Raw genomic sequence first — 21,347 nt, 5'->3', positions numbered from 1 at the left:
ACTGTCACTTTTGTGGAAAGTACTGTGAAATGTGTCACAGTGATGCTGGTGTATCACCGAGTAGAGGATATTCATTGTACCAAATCACTTTAGAACTGGGTCTGCAATATTTTAAAGCTGTGTACCCCTTTCCAAAAAAGTAGTCCACTGCATATCCCCATCTGAGATAGTCATAATAAAATGAAAACAGGTCTGTACAATAACATGATACAACAATGCACAAGCCTTGCAGTGTGTGAAGGATACAATTATAAAAGTTCCTATATTATAACGGAAAAAATACATATTATATTTAATTTGGGAGAAAATCAGTCCCTCAAACAAGTTTCTTGTTGTTGGAAACATCAACGTAATTTTATTGTAATTACTAAATTAAAATCAACAAAGCCTCTGTGCTAGCCTCAATCACGCAGAAATGACATAGGACTATCCAGGGCTTCTCAAATTCGGTCCTGGGGACCCCCTGTGGCTGCTGGTGTTCATTCCAACCAAGCTCTCAATTACTGAACTAGACCCTTAATTAGACCTTTTTACTTGTTTTCAGCTCTTGAACAGTTGCATATTTCAAGTTAGCTATAACATTACTTAAGTAACTTGAACTGCAACTGTTAAGGGCTGAAAATGAGCAAAAAGGTCTAATTAAGCAAATTATTAGTTCCATTAAGGGTCTAGTTAAGTAATTGAGAGCTTGGATGGAATGAAAACCAGCAACCACAGGGGGTCCCCTGGACAGAGTTTGAGAAGCCCTGGACTATTCCTTGATAGCAAAGGGAAATCGTGTTTTTTTTATTGTATTGATAATACAATTACAGAAAAGCAGGCAATGAAAAGTTCACTATCCAGCCTCTCTACAGCTGACCTTATTACAAAAACATGTTATTGGCATTTTTAAATTACTGGTGACTAAAACGTATAGTACTGATGCAACTTAAAAAATCATAATGAAACCGTTCCCTAGTATCAGCGTGATGGATGTTCCTGCTTGTTACCACACAAATCACTGATGATTGCAGGGAAACTAGAGAGAGCTTCAGTCACAAGACATTTTTGGCGTTTTTAATCTGACGGTATTTCGTCTTGATCGTCCTTTGCTAGTAATGTCCTAGTATTGAGCCAACAATCTTTATTTTTTCACTGGATTGAAAGCTAAAAACTCTTACTCTCACACCAGACGTAACGGCTTGTCAAATTAGACCACATGGCAATACTTTGGTTTCTGATTGGCCATACATTCTGTATTTTGAAATGAACCAGTAGTACTTAAATTACAATAAACTTTAATCGGGTCATTGCAAAAAAAAAAAAAAGAAAATCTATTTGCAGGCACAAACGCACACAAGAAATAAAAAGGAGTAAAGACTAGGCTTTTAGTTTTTTAAAATATGTTTTAAGTACCTGTAATAATTGGGCACTCCCCAAAATGCAGCTAATTTCACAATAAATACATACATATTCAGACATAAATAGAACATTGGAGACCATTTAAAAGGAAGCTACACAAACGAAAAAATAGAAAATTGAAAAAACATTTTTTTGTAATACTGGTGGCAGATCATATCAATGAAGAATTGACAAGCTCAGCAGTGAGTAACAGGTTTCACTGTCTGACAGTGACGCTGTACAATGAAAAACTGTTCAGTGAATTTGGGGACAGACTAAAACGAATGACAAAACGGAATGCCCATTGACTACAATGGGAAGTGGAATGCCCATTGACTACAATGGGGAAAACAGAAGGATGGTGTATCTCCAAATCCCAGGCAGGAATCCCAAAATCCCGAATACACCTTCTTTAAAATAAACTAGTACACAAAATAAAGGTGGAATGACATGGAATGACGGCTGCTTTCTATGGAATGACAGGCCTGGAATACCGAAAACACACTAAAAAAGGAGCACAATTAGAAATGACAGCCTATGTCTCCCAATCCCAGACAGGAATTCTAAAATCCTGAATACACTTTCTTTAAAATAAACTCAAATTAAACTAAATAAACAGGGAATGACAGGCCTGGAATACCAAATTATTTTTGTGTTAAAGAATGTTAAAGAATAGGTTCATTTCATGTCAAATTATCCAAAATGTTTCAGATTTCTTAGCTTTTAAAAGCACTGAGGGTGTTTTTCACTTAATCAGCTGAACATAAAGGGCTGGTGCCCCCTAAGTGTCAACAGTTATATCTCAGAAACTATTCGGAGTTGAATGCTCATATTTCAATTTTCCATAAAATCACTTTTAGTAACTTTGTGTCGATTTTCACAAAACAGAAATATTTTGATTTACAAGCAGGTCACACAAATGAAATACTTTGGAAGTTTTATGGAATTTTTTTGAAAGGCAAGCTCCATGATACCACTTCCTGCATTGACAACAAAGAACCATGCAGTCATCAGTTGAAAAGTTGCCAGAAAACTAGCTATCTGCACAGGTAGGCCATCTGCTGTTGTCATGGTTATTAAGTGTAGATAAGTAGTGCATTAGTTGCTTTTCTGTTAGAGGCATGCACATATCTTTTGCCACAAGGGTTTTGTGCAGTTTGGAATAGGAACGTTGAGCTATGCTATCCTGCCTTCTGCACTTGCAGTGTTTGTGCTCTGAAATAATCACTGCAACCCATTTACGTACAGATGTACTCTCAATACATCCATATGTTTTACCTGTGATTATTGTAAATGCATTTAAAATAGTGTACAAGCCGCAGTCATCTGAATTGTTTTGCTGCACAGCATCGGAACACAGGATCACATTTCACTCATCTTTATTGAAAGTTGCATCAGCTATCTGATAGCAGGCAGCAACAATAAGCAACAACACTTCACCATGTGCTTGGGATCTTGGTTTGTTTTTCATAGAATCAAGAATGACTAGTTCATGTGGAGAAAAGATTACCACACCAAAACACCAGTGAAATCCAGTCCCCCAGACATCAGTGTTGAATGGAATTAACAAAATGTCTTTGTTAAGAGCTGCAGTGCTTTCCAGAAAAGGATAGAAAACGTCAGGTGTATCAGCTTTCACACACTGATATATGTATGTTGGGCATGCTAAAACGTTGCTATTTTGCTTTGTATTGCAAACAAGAGCAGAAATTGCATCTTCAATCACTGAAGAATTGAGGCAATTTCCAGGCTGTAATGCTTGCATGTCATTACTTTGCGGAATTCCCTGATATTTAATTTTGATTTCAGGCATGTCTCATGGAAAGCGATTCACTTTGTTGCTTGGCTTTGGTGTGGAATGTTGATGCAAATGTCTACATCTGAAATGATGTGATTAGAACAGAAGGGGTGTGGGAGGTTTGGGGAACCTTGCTGAATGGAATCCACAATTCCTCTTTCTCTGTCACTCACAAAAGAAATGGCATGTATTTTGTCATCATTCAGTAGGTTCAAAATATACCTCAGAAAGTTCTGATAGGTTTTGAACTTTCTTTCATGTAACAGGAAGGCAACTGGAAACACTGGATCCCCAATCAAAGATACATTGCAAATTACAAAGGGTGATATGTAGAAATCACCGAGATTAAATGTTGTATCATATGACATCAGCTGAGGAAGAGCAAGATCATTGCTGCAGATGTCAATGAGGACCTGAGCGTCGTTTATGAGAGTAGGGTGCCCAAACGAAACCTGAAGATCTGGGTACAGTGTTATGTTCCACACATAATCTTTCAGATGCACTGCAAGTTCAAACAAGCTGAATATTTCGTCATTGGAAATGTTCTGGGTTTTTTTGTTTCTTGGTAAATAACATTTTTCACTTGCTTCAAGTTATGTGGGAGATGCACAGCTATGTGCTTGTGTGGTGGAAAAATTACAATGCTGCTACTGCTATGATTGTTTAAGGTTTCCATGCTCAGGTTTAAATGCTATTATGGGTTATAAGATTTAGGTACATACTTGTTGTACATACTTCCTCTTTCTCGCTGCAGGGTAATCGGCCCATATAAGGGATGGAAAGATATTGACTACAAGCTCGAAAGAGGAAGTTCTCTGAAGTTCTCTTTATTTAACAACCGCAAGCTGCATCCGTGACAGTTCACAGAAATGTCACCGGCTTAGTCAGAATAGGTATAATTTTAGGATGTTTCAATTTAGATAAGTTGTTATTGTTGCATATGATTGGTCTCATCTTAATCTTCCAAGCTGTTGCTATCTGCGAATATTGAGTTAAGCTTCTGTGATTGGCTCGCAATAACTGCAGGTTACAAGGTATATATGTAAATAATTCTGTCAAGGGATATTTTTTTAATGTGATGTATCACTTTGTATGTTATTTTGTGGTGGTGGTGGGGGGGGGGGGGGTTTTCTACTAAAATTTTAAACCAGTAATTCTTAGGCTTAAAACTTAATAAAAGTAAAATATATTCACTTATTTTTCTATGATTCTATGAAGAAGCCAAATTTCGGTATTCCAGGCCTGTCATTCCATAAAAAATAGCCGTCATTCCACCCTTATTTTGTGTACTAGTTTTTTTTTTTTTTTTTTTAAGAAAGTGTATTCGGGATTTTAGGATTCCTGTCTGGGATTTGGAGATTCTGACCGTCCTTCTGTTTTCCCCATTGTTATCAATGGGCATTCCACTCCTCATTGTAGTCAATGGGCATTCCGTTTTGTCATTCATTTTAGTCTGTCCTGTGAATTTACAATATTACAAAGCAAAAACCATGACTTCTAAAAAAGCACTTCTAGTTTACTGCAGTTAGAATGGCTGTACGTTACACAGCAATACTTTACTTAAACGTGTTATATGAGGCAATCTATATGCGAAAGGCGCTATACAAAAATAAAGATTGATCGATTTTTAAGTTATTAATGTACTTTTGGGACTCAAAGATAAATGGCTTGCATTCTCACAAAGCGACTGCTGTCTTTAGGCCAGGCAGGTTCTCTTTTTTTTTTTTTGCCGTATGAAATAAAAGTACCCAGCCAAGATCTTCCTCCACTGTGACAGAAAAATATAAAAACAATATATCTGTATTTGAACTCGGATTTGTAGCTAATTTTGTCTTGTTGAACTGTGTGAGCAGGTTTCAGTGAAATCCTCATGAGGACAAGTTTTGATATCAACAGTACTAACAAAAAAAAAAAAAAAACACAAAAATAAAAAGAAACATGGTGATTTATTTAAAGGTATGTTTAAAACTCTCGAGTCCTACCTTGTAATGTTAAATCCACAAGAGTGATCCAGTCATATCCACAAAATACAAAATCCAAACTGTTCAGTGGCGCTGCTAACCTGGTCTTCCTGTCCTTTCACGTAAACAGTTCCGCGGTGCGGTCAACAGGGGCAGTCCACAAAGCTACGACGAGGACAACTGGGGAAGTCAGCACCTCCGCTCACTTTCTTTAAAGTAACAGAAACAATTACTCACTGCCAAACATGAACTACTTTAGCTGTGTAATGGCTGCAGTATAGGATACTGACCTTAGAGTTTAGGGGTTCGGTGTTGGGAGAGGATTGTTCATTGTTTTATTAACAATAATATGATAGCCAATCAGAGTGCAGTGTCCTGACAGGAACATTTAGAACTGCATGCAGATTCCGCATTTGCTCAATGGGGTGCGTTATGATACATTTCTTAAAGGTTGTTGGCGCATGCCAACTAAACAGGTATATAAAACATCCCTTTAAAAAAAATGTTTTACCTTTTCCTCATATACTCTCCCATTTCCCTATGTTTTTAAAACATTTGCATAACCATTTATCTTTCTCCATTTTCTACTCTCTCCCTTCTACCCCCAAAATAACATACACTGTTGCTATCTCAATTTCCAAATCCCTAAACTTCCTAAACAGCTCGTTTCTTATGTCGTGTCATAAATGTTAAAAATCATACATCATACAAACAAACAAATAAATAATACATGTAATACAATGTAGTGTTCTTACTCACATATACTTGTTATTTCATATGTTAAAACCATGCAGGTCCAAATATTTACAGTTTGCAACTGCTTAACATAATTTAATATCCCTGCATATGGATTATAAAATGGAAAGTTACCTTGCAGTAACGCAGCATGGCTTTCAAGAGATTGGGAACTGCGAGCAGAGCCATCGTTTCTTAAATCGGGTAAAACATGATACACATTTCAGTGACATACAGTCGAGATGCACACATACAATATAGATATTTACAAGTTATTTATCTTCTAATACAGCAGTGCTTTGAGAACAAGAACTGCATGCAGATTCCTCATTTGCTAATATAGGTAAAAAATAAATTAAAAAAACAAAAAACAGGGGAAATTGTTAGCCAGATTTCAGGACAATACACTACTTATTACAATACATATTACAATATATTACCTTTCAATAACGAAGCAGCCTTCTGAGAATGGGAACTGCATGCAGATTCATTTGCTAAATCAGGAAGAAACATAATTATTTTTGAGTTTCAAAACTATATAATAACACCGTGTAACAATTTATTTTATTTTTTTTTGTTCCTGGGTAGTAATTGTTATTTTCTAATTGCTTATGCCTCAAAAGTATAGAAAATGATTTACGATTATACTGTAATCGTAAATCTCGAAAAACTACTTACTTCTAAATCTTTTGTAGTCATTTTTGTATTACTTTAGTATAAATACATGTTAATTTGGATTCATATGTTGTTTTTTTCTGACTATGTGAACGAAAAGACACACATTTGCCCGTTTTCCCATTGGAAATAGCGATATTTTGAAACATCACTGTCCTGGTCACAAAAGCAAAGTTTGTGGGGAATAATAATAATAATAATAATAATAATTTTCTATACGTTTGAGGCATAAGCAATTAGGAAATAACACTTACTACCCAGGAACAAAAATTGTGTTACAGTGTTATCAATATAAACATCGTCATAGACTAGTTTACAATGGCCAATATGTGTCTCCAAAACGTATATATCATCAAACTAGTGGAAATGTAATAGGTAAATGACTGAAAATACTCTTAACTAAACTGATACATTATAGTTTTGAAAAAAAAAGGAATATTCTACTGCACGATAGCACACATTGGCCTTGTATTACCTTTCTCCATGAAACCAAGAAGCTTTCATTTGCAAACATGAAGAACTCAAAGGTTTGGACAGCGACTGTATTGCCACAGTCTGCACTATTAGCGCCTCCTCCATACCTTCAAATGGGAGCTATTACTTAAGAATGAAAAAAGGATCTTTAATACCAATCAGAATGATTACACAAGTCATACAATGGAAAGAAAGGGTCCATAGAAATACATTTGAATCTAATTATTAATTAATACAATAAAATATTCCATCTCAACCTTCCCTCTCTGTCACTCGCTCTCTGAGTTTAAGAATCAGCTTCTGTGTTGATGTGTGTCTCTCTCTGATCACATGACCTTGTGGTAATTGAGGGTGAATGAACTGTGTTGATTGGTGTGAGAGTTACCACAGGAAGTATACTGTGTAATACAATCAAGAGCATTTCATGGAAAACATTTAGAAGCCCAAGACTTCACAAACTATCTAATGATATATTGTTTTCCATGTGTTACAATGTTTAAATACTTAGCTGTTCTAATTCTGTCAGGTACGTACAACACTTACAGCAATATAATGAATTCATGAATTAATGTATTTCATTCACAAGCTTCTCTTTTGTTTCAGGTGCACACAGTGAAGACCAGGTGACTCAAAGCCCTGATTCACAGCAAGTTTCAGAAGGAGAATCAGTTCAAATAAACTGTCGATATCAGACAAGCAGCTTTTATGCAATGCACTGGTATAAACAAGATCTCAACCAGGGATTAAAATATATAAATAAAGCCAGAAGAGATGGTTCAACACATGGAGACGGTTCAGGGAAATATAAACCAGCAGTAGATACCTCATCTAAAACTGGCTCCCTGACAATACAGCCTTCAGTGTCTGATTCTGCCATCTACTACTGTGCAATAGAACCAGCACAGTGATACAAAGCAGCACCCGACCCATACAAAAACCCTGGAGTGTAGAGAGGCTGGTGATTACAGTGCTGATAGCATTTCCAGTGACAGCTCTTCTGTGTAGAAGGGTAACCGCAGTGCACATTATATTGTGGCGAGTGCTGGATTTCCTGAGTTCTAGGAAGGTTCATTGGAAAGTGGGTAGAGCGACTGCAGTAGTCAATGAATAATTGAAACCTCTTTGACTTGCATCCATTTAATTGCTAATGAAGGTGCTGATAAAAGAATATGGTAACCACAACTATGAACCACAGAGTTACATGATTACATCACATTTACATCACATGTTTCTGTTTCTCTTTGCTGATTCGTTATAGACATTTGCCGTTCAAAACCTCTAAGCAGAATATTTCAGAGCAGCATTGTGAAGAGAAAAGCACCAGAATCAACACAGAGACAGAACCTTTCTATTCTGTTCTTAAAGAAATCAGCACTGAGCTAAAATGGATACATTAATCATGTGTATGTTTATTATCCTGCCAAGTAATTTCAACACAACAAGAATTGTTATTATTATTATTATTATTATTATTATTATTATTATTATTATTATTATTATTATTATTGACTGTCTATTAAATGTTCTTTTTCTTCCTCAATGTTCAGTCATGACAAGCAGGGATTCCATCAGTCCTCAGCAGACAGCAGAGTCAGTAACGCTCAGCTGCTCTTATACTACAGATAGCCAATACATTAGACTCTACTGGTATCGGCAGAACTCAAACCAAGCCCTGGAATACATACTGCAGAAAGGAGCCAGATCATATAACGGTTCTCACATTGCAGACTTTGCTAAAAACCGGTTTACTTCTACAGCAGACAGCTCTTCTACTACAATCACCATTTCCAAACTTGCTCTGAGCGACACAGCAATCTATCACTGTGCTCTGAGTGTAGAACAGTGTGAAAACTCATTGGGACGCTGTACAAAAACTCTGACAGCACTAACTGGCACAGGCCCATGACCTGGTAAAAGATGAAAGAAAGTCATGTTGAATTGCTTCCACACACTATCATTGCCATGAGTCCATTATAAAGGAAGTGGTTTCAGTGCAGGCAAACTGTTTGCACTTTGATGCTTTTTCTTCTGTGAAATCTTTGGAAACGTGTTCTATGTTCTGAGAAATAAAATTAGAAAGCAGGGTCTGGTTAACCACAATGAACTGTAGAAATATAATGAATACATGCTTGAACAGGGACTCCCTTAATGTGTGAAACCAGAGCAAACATTACAACTCAATCATTACCTGACATGTGGTCCTAGTTCTGTTGTGTGAACGGGTTGTTCTGTTCGCCCTTGACAATAACAAAACAAGACGCACATTACATCCACTCACATTTACACACTATACACACCAACAACACATCACACCTTCACCATAACAATAATAGACATATTTACACAAATAATCCCTCTATTTACATACCCAGTACCACAATATCTAGAGTAATATAAGCAAAATAATAATAATAATAATAATAATAATAATAATAATAATAATAATAATAATAATACAAAGGGGTGGGGCTCCCTGTCTCCCCCCCCCCCCCCCCCCACACACATTCATGTAGTACACATGGACCTTAAAGTCCCAAACGTCCTGGGTATAGTCTCGGCTCAGAATCAGAGGCTTCAAGGGTCCCATGGGCGGCACTGTTTTCAGTGGCACCCGACAGCTTTATAACTGACAGCGGAAATGCTGTCAGCCATCCAGAACACACTGGCAGTGGAGAGGCTGCTCTTCTCTTCTGCACAGCCAGCTGACAGTGGAAATGCTGTCAGCTCTGCAGAGCACACAGGCAGCTGAAAGGCTGCTCCCCTCTCCATCTGGGCAGCCAGCCGGGGCAAGGCTGGCAGTGGCCCTGCTGTGAGCGGAAATGCTGACAGCTCCCAGGCTGGTTCCTCCAGAGTGGGGACTTCTGTGATCCGACCTGCCTCTGGCAACAATGGCAGTTGCCAAGCTGACAGCAAAAATGTGCTGGACACAACAGGACTTCAGGTTTCTCCCCTCCCCTCTTCCTCATGCCCATACTGGTAGCATCCCTCCTCCTCCTGTTGCAACTGCTGCTGCTGCTTTTGCTGCTTGCTTTTGCTGCTTCCTTTGGCCGCTTCTTCCCTTCTTCCTTCTCTGGGTTGCTTCCACTTTCCCCATTTCCTAGAAGAACTTGCCTGGTTGATGGTCAGGCAGCTGGCCCGGGGCTTTCACTCCTCCATGGTCTCATCCCGATTGAAGGCTTCCATGAAGAGGGGGTCTTCCCAGGGGCAGATATCCAGGAGGTGTCCATGCTCCAGACATGCAAGGCACCACAGAGCTCCTTCGGGTTCTAACTGCCGCTGACGTCTATTCCACCTCTCCATATATTCTTCCATTAAAAAAAAACACTATTAAAAAAAATAATAAAAGGGGTTCCCCAGTGGCGCATCCTGCAAAGGCGCTCCACACGGATGTGCCCTGTAGCCTGGGGATCGCAGGTTCGAGTCCAGGCTATGTCACAGCCGACCATGACCGGGAACATTAGTGCGGGGTACCCAATGAGCCTCTGGCGCTGTGGCAAAGTGGTTGGTAAGGGGAACAGGTGTAGCGGTGATGCGATGCAGGAGTGATGAACAGATAACAGTGATTCAGTGAACAAGTGTTTATTTGTGCTGTTTCCAGGTCTGGCGACCGTCAAATAATAAATCCCTGGCAGTACACAACAATGTGTAAAGCGCCGGGATGGTGAACACAGTACAGTCTCACACACAAACAAAGGCATGGTCACCAGTCCTGGGTGATATTCAAACGTGCAGGTGCTCTGTGCAGTGGTGCTCCAGATAGTGCTTTACGTGGCGACAGCTCCGGTGGTGTGCGTTAACTGTCTAGTGGTGCGAAAAAGAATTAGAAACAAACAAAGACAACACACAACACGCAATACACTCTGAGAGCTCCTCTCTCAGTCCTTCTCTCCTCATGTTACCCAAACGAAGGAAAAGATCAGCGTTACCCTGGCCCCTATATGTAATCCCGCATGATAGCTAGGTAAACGGTTGCAGCTGCCTTATCCCTTGCAGTTGCCTCTCGTTTACCTTTCAAATCAATGCGGTCTTACAACAGAGTCGCGCTTCTTTCCAGGCTGACCCACTTCCCTGACCGGAAACGAACTGTCAGGCCAGCCCTTCCAGATACTTCTCCTCTCGTTCTTTAGCGCCCTCACAGGTCAGGAGGAAGATTCATCACCAGAACTCATATTTCTGTCACAGGCGCTCAGTGTATTAAATAAACAAAACCAAACACACTGTTAAACACAAAACAAATGGCACTTTGGCCAAAACAACAAACACTAAACTAATACAAACAAGTAGTGTGCTGGGTGACCAGCGCACATTGCAATTGCTTATTTTAATTCAACTCACTCTCTTTCTTTCACTCACAACCCTCCAACTCCAAGCACTGACTCACGCACAACTAAAACAAACAGTGCCCTCGTCCCCTTAACCGTGACTGTAATTATACAATTACCCTGAAACTCCCAAACCACACGTGAACAATATTATTATTATTATTATTATTATTATTATCAATAATAATAATATTAATAATAATAATATTTTTTTCACAGATGTCCTTACCCAGGGCGACTTACAGTTGTATACAAAAAATACATATCAAGAATTACAGTACAATTAAGAGCAAGATACAAAATACAATGACTTCAATCCTAATAAGAGCAAATACAAAACACAGCAAGATTTGACATCAGGGCAGTTCAAGAGCAGATAACAGTGACAATAGTTACATCAGGGTTAGATACAAGTTCAGTTTCTTCAAAAATTCAATTTCTTCAAGTTTAGAGTCAGATTGACTCTTTCAAGGTCAGTGAGGTGCTGTTGTGGTTTTGAAGAGTATACAATGACATCATCATTGAGAAGAGACTCAAGGATGTCATGAACTAGGGGCATAGGGTAAGCATCAAACAATATTTTTGAGTTAAGCTTCCTGTAGTCTACACAGAAGCAATAACCTCCATCTTTTTTTTTTGTTCAATTAACACCACTGGAGATGACCATGGGGAAGCTGAAGGCTCAATTATCCCTATCCTTTAACATGTCCTTCAGATGTTTCTGGGTTAGGTTCTTCTTCAGAGGGGACACTCATACCTCATTGGTAGTCTTGATGGAGTGACGGATCACCCGAGTCATCCCTAACCGATCTGTACATACAGGAGACCACCTCTTCTGGAGTTATTCCAGGCTGAAGGGTCTCTTCCCAGGGTCACTACTTTGGCTTTCTTGTAAGTTGCACAAGAACTCATCACATCGGTCAAGGAAGTCGACTGCGTTGCTGCTGGCTTTGCCTCCAAACTCAGGAAAAGTGATCTTGATCGTCAGTTTGACATGGACTTCTCCATCATCCCTTATTGAAATGGCGTTCTCCATAACTCCTTGATCTGAGATTTGGGGAATGGTCGACATGCTGACCTTCCTTGCAGGTGTTGAAAACAGTCGCTGAGGAGTGACCTTCTCAAGTTCTGTCTCCCAGAGTGCATTGCAGCATTGCAAGCACATAGCAGCTGCTCTCTCTAGCTGCTGTAGCGCCTGTTCCATCGCTCCCTCATATCTTCTATCTTGAGCTGAAGAGAGCTGCACAGGAGATCTTCCCGGTTGATACTGCTCTCTTGTGATTGTGTCAGCTCACCTTCCAGGGCCTCTATTCAGAGAATAAGTTGTATGGTGTGTTTAATGCTTTGTTCCAGTGCATCTTTATCAGTAAGGTAACTTTCCTCCTCCTCATCATTGCCGCCGGTAAGTTCTGTACCTTCCTATGTAATATAGAGGTCACTCAGGCGGTAATTTATCTCAGTTATTGGCTCATGTATGGTAACATGTCTACCTGTACTTTCAGGTAGGCTGAAAGAGGACAAGGTTTGTTCTTCTGACATTTTATATTTTGCAAATAAAAATTGTATATACTTTAGAAATTTATTTGGACACAGATGATCCCAGTACAGCCACCAATTCTGTAACGATCCACCCCCTGTTAAGCAGGTATTACTGGTCACAATTGAATCCAAATAAGGCCCAGATTATTACAGTGACCAGGTTATCAAAGTGAACTGTACAGCGAAAGAGAAAACAAAGGTTGACGTATGCCAGTAACAAAGAAAATACAGTTTATTGCAAAATATGGTTAAAGGCTGGAAAAGAATAAATAACCAACAAAAACAAACACAAAAATAATAAACAACTAGAATAATTAATCTGGTGAATAAACAAAACAAAATACTGAATTTATAAAGAAAAATGAAGTTTAAAAAGATATCAAAAGAAAACTAAACAGTCCCAGAAAAGTTTATGAAGTCCAGTTTAGAAGGCAGATGAAAAAATCCAAATGGTAATGATGAGAGATTACAGCCAGGAACTTGTGAGCATTGAAATAATTGTAATCCAGTTATGAGAAATTGATTAAAAAAATCCAAACAGATACTAATAAACTGAAAAACAGCAAACTCTCAGGCAATGAAAGTATTTTGTAAATCAAACCAACAAACAATAAATAAACTTACAAAGCTGAGGAATACAGAAAAACAAAACAGACTGTAGTTAATTAATACAAAAAAACAAAGACAAAATCCTAATATAAACTGTAAACCAAAGATATATTTAAAGAAAAAGTTGCATTGGTTTTAAACAAAAAATAGCCATCTGCTCCCCCTCTTCTTCTCTCTGCCCAACTGCCTATATAACAGCTTCAAGTGGAGCCAAATGGTGGCCCTCTCAAAGTGACTGGGGAGAATTCAAACTGCCCAATGGGGATTGGGGCAATTTAAGGCCAAGACTTATGGGCAATGTAGTTTTTTTTTAATGAAAACTACAGACCCTGCTTAAAGGGACAGTTGAAGCAATGATTTTATTTCCCTATGTAGCCGTAGAAAATGTTAAATTCGCAACTGTATCTTTAGATTTCCACATGAAGACACTTTTAAGTTCTTCAAAGCTGGTACCTGTATATCTCTATTAATCTACTTGTATCTATTATCATGGGTACCTTCACTAACACGTTGCTATCTCTTTAAAATGACATTTTCCAGACACCAATATACTGCATGTGAGTTGTGTTCGTTTTAAGTTCCTCAGACTGAGCTAACTTGAGTGTCTTCTTTACTTCTCGTTTCCATTCTGGTCTTAAGAGCCTGTACATTCTAATGCTATATTCAGCTGATCAAAGCTTTTCTGCATTCATGAGATGTAAAAGACTTGCCATGATCCAAACAGGGTCCCAGGAAACATGTCTGAATTGACCCAATACTGGACCAATGTTGGCAAACCGTTTTGCCAGTATTGGGGCAATGCTGGCAGGCCAGTTTGACTGTATTGGTCCAATTACGTACCAGAATTGGGTCGGTATAGTTTGCACGTGGGCCCAGTACATGGCCCAGTTTGGCTAGGAACCTGCACAGTACTGGTCCATGGGATGTAAGTGCCATTTAAAATTTAAACAACTCTGTGTTTGTAAATGTGATGCGGTTGTCCTTTTTTTAAAATTTTACATTCAAAATGTAAAAATACTCTTGGCGGTTCCAGTGCTGAGAAACACCATTACTGGGTTTAAATTGGTGCCATAATCGCTTCATTATGATAATCTGAATAGGCCTAATATTGGTTCCTTACTAGTCCAACACTGCCCCCTACTGGACCAGATCATCACCACAGACAGGTACAGGATTGAGGGAGACACAGTGTGTTACAGGGGCAGTTTATTGCCTTCAATGACACAAAGGGTGTACAGCAATACAAGTAGAACTCAGGATGGTCGCTCCACAAGCATGCCCACAAGCAAGGGTTACCAAACAAAGCCCCTGCAGACCCACAGCACCCCGTGCCTGTTCAAGGACACCTCCTCCCTTGGGCCCCCCTCAGCGTTCCCAGCCCCCCATGCCATGTCGCTATTCATACACATGTGTGTTTTAACCTCTAATGACTGCTTTAGCAATTGAAACATAAAAGTCAATGGAAAGCCTGTGCTGATGCTAACAGACTTGTTGTCTTGTGTTCCTCAACATGCCTTCCTTTGAGAAAGGGGTGGAGCAGAGGGAGGTATGCAGTCGGGCTGTAGGAAAAGCACTCACAGTTTTACTCACAAACCTGAGCAGATAAGAGGAGGCTGTGCTCAATCTGTGTGTTCACAATGAAGGAAGGAAGACAAAAGCAAGCTGTGTGTTCTGTTTTAATTTGTCTCATCATTGCGGAGCACATGTTGTGGATTTAGTTACTTTTGAAGAAATTCCCTTCAGGTTTATGCATTCCATTACTATTGAAGTTCTTATTCTAAGCACAATGATAAAGTTTTTCACATTACACATGTATTGTTATTTGAAGACAGATGTTTAATATTTCCTAGTTAAAGTTTCATAGCATCATTTCAACTAATATGACATGTTCTTTCTTTTGTTTTTCAGGTATATGAAATGGAGGCTCAGTGACTAAGTCTCACACTTCAGTTCCAGTAAAAGAAGATGAGAACACTACAATTCATTGTCAGTATGAGACAACAGGCTCTCCGATCCTCTTGTGGTACATTCAGGAACGTAACAAAGCTCCACAACACATGCTTGCTTTATACTCCTCTACAGAGTCAAGATTTAAAGATCGTTTCTCTGCATCTCATAACAAGAATGAGAAGACCTTTAATCTGACTCTCTCTGCAGCTGTGCTGTCTGACTCTGCCACATACTTCTGTGCTGTGAGTCCCACACTGTGTCAGTCTGTATCTCACCTATACAAAAACTTCCTTCTACACTAGATTCCCCCGAGACAGATGGAAACACAGCTTGTGTCTGATAGTGAACTCTACCACAGGCCAGCTGTGACCCTTTCTATTCCACATTACAGGACACACTTACTTTCCACAGTTCAGGTTTCAGGATTCATATTATGAGAGGAATTTACACACCTATGACTGTACAAAATTATTTCATGCAATGTTCAAGTCAGTTTTGTAGAGTCTGCAAGTGTATTCCAAACATGGGAGTTTTGAGGAGGTGTCGGAAGGTGGCGAGACACAATGTAGTGCTGTTGCTCATAGGCAATTGATTCCACCACTGAGTGGCAAGACAGGAAGAGGAGCGAACTTGGGGAGTAGAGCACCCGAGGGAAGGCATGGCCAGCCGACCAGCAGAGGAGGAATGGAGAGGCAAGAGGGGATAGAGAGAGAGAAGAGAGATTGGAGGTAGGAAGGAACAGAATGTTGAAGGGAGCGTGGTAAATTTGATAAGGACAGGTATAGGCAGCCAATGTAGAGGATGAGAGAGAGGAGTACCATGAGAGAAGCGAAGCAGGGAAAATATAGTGAGCAGCAGCATTCTGAATAAGTAAAATAGGCTGAAAGGCAGAAGCAGAGAGGCCAGCTAGAATAGAGTAGCAGTACTCCAATCTCAACAGATCTTCTTCATCAAACACAATATGTAATTCAGCCTCTTTAACACAATCAAAGCACCCAAAAGTGTTGTGATGTCCCATAAGGCCAAGGGCACCATAAACTCAGCACATATGCAGTTTACATTGTTACAATCTGTGACATGAGGGGAGCTGTTGAAAAGAAGACATTTAAATGTTATGAACTGACAAACTAAACATACATTACATTTGCAAGCTGTGTTTTTGCCCTACAAAACATATTTAGAAATTCTGAAACAGATCGTTTCAGAGGTTTCCTTTTCAGTTATACTTCAGTGGAAGGAAACAACGGTGGTGCTTTGCTGCCACCTAGTGTATTAAATAAATATTTTCATCTTAGAAATATTTTAAAAACTAGCATTGGTGGCAGAGCTTTTAGTTACAGGGCCCCTAAATTATGGAATGATTTGCCCATATCTGTAAGAGAAGCACCAACTCTTGCAGCTTTGAAAATAAGACTGAAGACACAGTTTTATAATCTATCTTTTTTATCTAAAATGATTGTTTCTTTTATTGTCTATGGTTTTATTGTTTAACTGGTCTTGTTATTATTTATATGTTTTATCTACTTATTATGCATTTAATTTCATTGCATTCTTCTTGTTTTATTGATCTTGTTTTTCTTTCCTTCTGTTTTATCAATTTATTTATGCATTTACTCTCGTGCACATGTATTTTCATTTACTATGATTATTGTATTTCCTGCTTGTATTTTCTGTTTTAGTCATGTAAAGCGCTTTGAGAGATTGTTTTGTGAAAGGCGCTATATTAAATAAAGGTTGATTGATTGATTGAACAATACAATAGAAAAGAAAATTCCCCATGTTCTACTTTCCCCGAGAATAGTCTGACATCTTCCTGTAGGGGGCGACATTGTAACAAGCGCACTGTCTGTGAAAGTACTGTGACACGCCGACACATCTGTGATGAGACTCAGGGAGAGACTTGAAGAGTTTCAGTCCTCTGTAAAAAGAACATTGTTCAGCATTGCTGGAAAAATTCACTTGAAAATTCGAACCCCTGCTAATAACTAGAGTTGTAGTCGAGTCCTCAGACCTGGAGTGGAGTGTAGTCAGTCATGAGTCCTGGATGTTGGATGACTAAATGTATTATTATTGCCCCATGTCCTGTGTTTTCTGTTGCTCTCTCACTATCTCTGTGTGTTTATGCTGCTCTGTATTTCTTCAGATTAGTTTCTAGTCTATGGGGATGTTTTGGAGTACAGTGACAGAGGAAGCAGGCTTTCTTCAGGGTTATACTTCTCTCACTGCTGTTCTAATAAGGAGCTTTAGTTTTTATATTTAAATGCTTTCTTTGGATATTTGCATATTGATGGTTTTCTTTTGCGTTTGCTTTCTTTATCAATGCACAGCATATTTCTAGATTTGCAAAGTGGCTGCAGCATACAGTAATATGAAATCAAATCACAAAGCACATATTTGTAAAGAGTTCTCATACAACTGGCCTCTCAGACACCACCATCGCTGACTGTGAGTGAAGGGGAGACTGCAACCCTTCACTGCAACTACACAGCTTCTAATTCCAGGAGTCTTCAATGGTACAGACAGAGGCCAAACAGAAGCCCAGAGAATGTGATGATCTTGTTTTCAGACCCAATGAAAGACTCACAGTTCAGTGGGTCGCTGGACAAGATGAAGAGCTCTGGGGTTTTTAATGTGAGCAATTCACAAGCAGAAGACTCTGTGACCTATTACTGTGCAGTGGAGGCACAGTGTTTGAAAGCTGTGAGAGGACCTGACAGAAACACAGAGTGGAGTTAACAGAACTGAACAGCCTGCATCTGGTGGATCTGCATATGAAACAGGACAACAGCCATTTTATTGGACATTAGACTTTACTGACACATACATTCTGTAAAAAAAACAAAAAAACAAAAAAAAAAAAAACACATAAAATAAAAAGATTTGAAAGTCTCACAGACAATGCTGAAATGTTCAGACAATGTTAGATATTTTTGAAAGGTTTATAATGTATTTTGTGTACAATAAATCCACCTGTTGAGGCTGCATTTGTAGACACAGCAAATCTTCTTGTCTGCCTGTGACTGCAGTACTGCCCTGTCTGGCTGCTAGTCTTTTCTTTGCCATTGTTCCTTACTATTATTTAATCATCTTTTTCTTGGACTAGGTATCACATTCACTGTATATTATTAACTCATTATATTAGATTTTTGTATTCTTAGCATGTCTTCTTAAATAAAAGCATCAGACAAATTATTAAATGTATATCTCATAGCCCATCCCTTTGTTTCTCACACAACAGAATGAGAAGGGAGTGTTGATGCCTATTTATTTATTAATCCATTTGGCTCGATACATGGTGTGATTAAATCCATCATACACTGTCCAATGGGATTATTTTCATTTTTTCAGTCTCCTCGGTCCGTGAGTATATGACACTCCTAGATGCGATTTGGATTGAGTCGCTTGATCGATTGCAGTCGGCTCACAAGGTTTAAACATGTTTAAGTGTGTGATACCCAAATTGTATCTCAAATGATCTCATGGGACAGTGTATGACAGGCTATAATGATGCAAATGATTGCATGCAATCGGTCTGGATAGGATACAAAGTGCGTATCTCAGCCTTCAAACCCTAAGTTTTTAGTGCATAATGAATGATCTTCTGATCTCTGTGCAATACTAATACATAATCAATGATCTCCTGATCTCTTGTCGTGGAACTTTTCAGGTTCGCAACTAAAAGAGCCAACTGCACCAGGTATTCAGAGATATAAAGCTTTATTAGTTTGCGCAAATGAGAACAGCTCAACACATCAGTGTTAGGAAACCCGATCAGTGTTCTGCCATACAGAGTTAGCATACATATTATACCTTTACAGAGAGACAGAGTGGTTTCCCTTTCAACCAATAAGCTAGAGACAACTAGCTCAGTTGGTGTAATTGAGAAAGGGGAACAGGTATTTACAAGGTAGTACAATAAAGGTTAGGTGGAAAGGTGGGTTCGCCCTGATCAACCGATAAGCTGGAGCCATGTTCCTTTTGTCACACCACCCACAGTTTGGTTTTCAGCTACACGTACCTGCAGTTTAATACATTTACTTTATTTCTATAACTCAGTGAATAATTGTAGTACAGAGTAGCAAAAAACAGGTACAGGAGTGGTTCTATACAATTATTCCCCTACACTCTGTGCAATACTAATACATAATCAATGATCTCCTGAGCTCTGTGCAATATTAATACATAATCAATGATCTCCTGAACAATGTGCAATACTAATACATAATCAATGGTCTTCCCAGCTCTGTACAATACTAATACATAATCAATGATCTACTGAGCTCTGTGCAATACTCATTGGATTCCCATTAACACTTCCTCCCATCAGCTTAGATACGATCTTTGAGAAAGTGTTTGCTGGAAGAGTTTGTCAGCGTGAAGAACAACCTTAAGAGGAAGTAGTGAGAAGTAGAGAAGCACAGACAACTCTGAAAAGACAAAGAGAAACAAGTCTCTAGGTTGATAGCGTGAGGAAGCCCCTGGTCACAAACAGATGTGTGAACAGCAGTGTGGAGCACAATAGTGGTCAGGGCTCTGCACTCCTCACAGGAGAGTTATGGGTTCATATCCCAGGTGGAGACACTGCTGCTGTGCTCTTCAGCAAGGTACTTTACCTAGGCTACTCCAGTAAAAAAACCCACAGCTGTATAAATGAGTACCACAATTTGTATGTAAACATAATGTGATTGTTTTGTAACAATTGTACTGTAAGTCACCCTGGATAAGGGAGTCTGCTAATAAATCTAACAACAATACAATAATAACAAGAGCAGTCACTCCCACCACAGGATGACTGACAGGCATTGCCAAAGTGTATACAGAGGCTCTTCACTGCACTGCTTTGACACTTCACTGCAGGAGAGAGGGCAGTCACAGCTATTTCAACCTGCACACAGTGATGCTTCAAGGAGGAAAGGCTCACTTATTCAATATCATACTGGTGTGTGTCATAGGTAAGTAGACAAAACATGGAACATTCCTGTTCATTTAAACATTACCTTTCTATTGCAACTAACAATAGAGCTGCTCTGTTATTTCTAAATGTACAGTTTACAAAGTAAACAGTTATTGTTCTCTCCAATTAATTCTTCTGGTGTTATTGCTAAAAATAAATAAATGAATAAATAAATAAAAAAAACACATGTTGTAAAATTGTAGGAAATATCATTTTTTAATTTTTTTTTAAACATTTTTTGGCATTTTTACTACTAATAATATATATTTCTTCAATATTTCTTTCTTATCAGGTATGACACAAGGAGACGCAGTCCATCAAATACCTTCAATTCACTTGACAGAAAATGAGAAAAGAATATTATTTTGCCAGTATGAAACTTCAGGCAGCCCGAACCTCTTCTGGTAAATCCAGGAACACAATAAAGCTCCTGAGCTCTTGCTCAATGAGTACCTAAACGATAATCCAAGATTTAAAGAGCGTTTTTCTGCATCTCATGACAAGAGTGAGAAGACCTTTAATCTGACTCTCTCTGCAGCTGTGCTGTCTGACTCTGCCACATACTTCTGTGCTGTGAGGCCCACACTGTGTCAGTCTGTATCTCACCTATACAAAAACTTCATGATGCTTCCCCTTGTACTGGATTATAATCAAGCATGTGTTCTCATAGCAAGGCACCCTTATTGCGATTTATACACACTTATTAATCATATTAATGTTACACTCATTTAATCACACAATGTGTCTGTAGCAAGTAGGACAAGTTATGTCCTTGCTGACAGTGATGTTGAAAACATCAAATACTACAACAGTATGTTTCTAGTCAATATCAGGTTATTTAGTTTCTGCATTCAAACCCTCGGTTGCCATGCCATGGGTCACTTCTGTCATCTTTAGCTTCCTTATACTTTACTGTGAAAAGGAGGTGTACCAATATTCACGCACAACTC

At 38.8% G+C, this 21,347-nt stretch overlaps 2 protein-coding genes across 3 annotated transcripts in view; both read right to left on the bottom strand.

The window, feature by feature from the left end:
- The window catches only part of LOC121299467 (NACHT, LRR and PYD domains-containing protein 3-like), a 95,463-nt gene extending 90,070 nt beyond the window's left edge, over positions 1 to 5,393 (bottom strand). The window contains exon 1 of one of the 2 annotated variants that reach the window (XM_041227176.1): positions 5,161 to 5,393. The gene's annotated coding sequence lies outside the window, so the exon portion shown is untranslated. The remainder of the gene's footprint in view (positions 1 to 5,160) is intronic. The other variant, XM_041227179.1, reaches the window with a different exon arrangement.
- LOC121299468 (sodium- and chloride-dependent GABA transporter 2-like) overlaps positions 1 to 21,347 on the bottom strand; it is a 749,163-nt gene that overhangs the window by 123,889 nt on the left and 603,927 nt on the right. The window lies entirely within an intron of this gene.

The sequence above is a fragment of the Polyodon spathula genome, chromosome 25 (assembly GCF_017654505.1).
Source record: "Polyodon spathula isolate WHYD16114869_AA chromosome 25, ASM1765450v1, whole genome shotgun sequence".
Classification (NCBI taxonomy): domain Eukaryota; kingdom Metazoa; phylum Chordata; class Actinopteri; order Acipenseriformes; family Polyodontidae; genus Polyodon; species Polyodon spathula.
The sequence above is the reverse complement of the archived record's forward strand: the minus strand, read 5'-3'. Positions and strand labels throughout refer to the sequence as shown.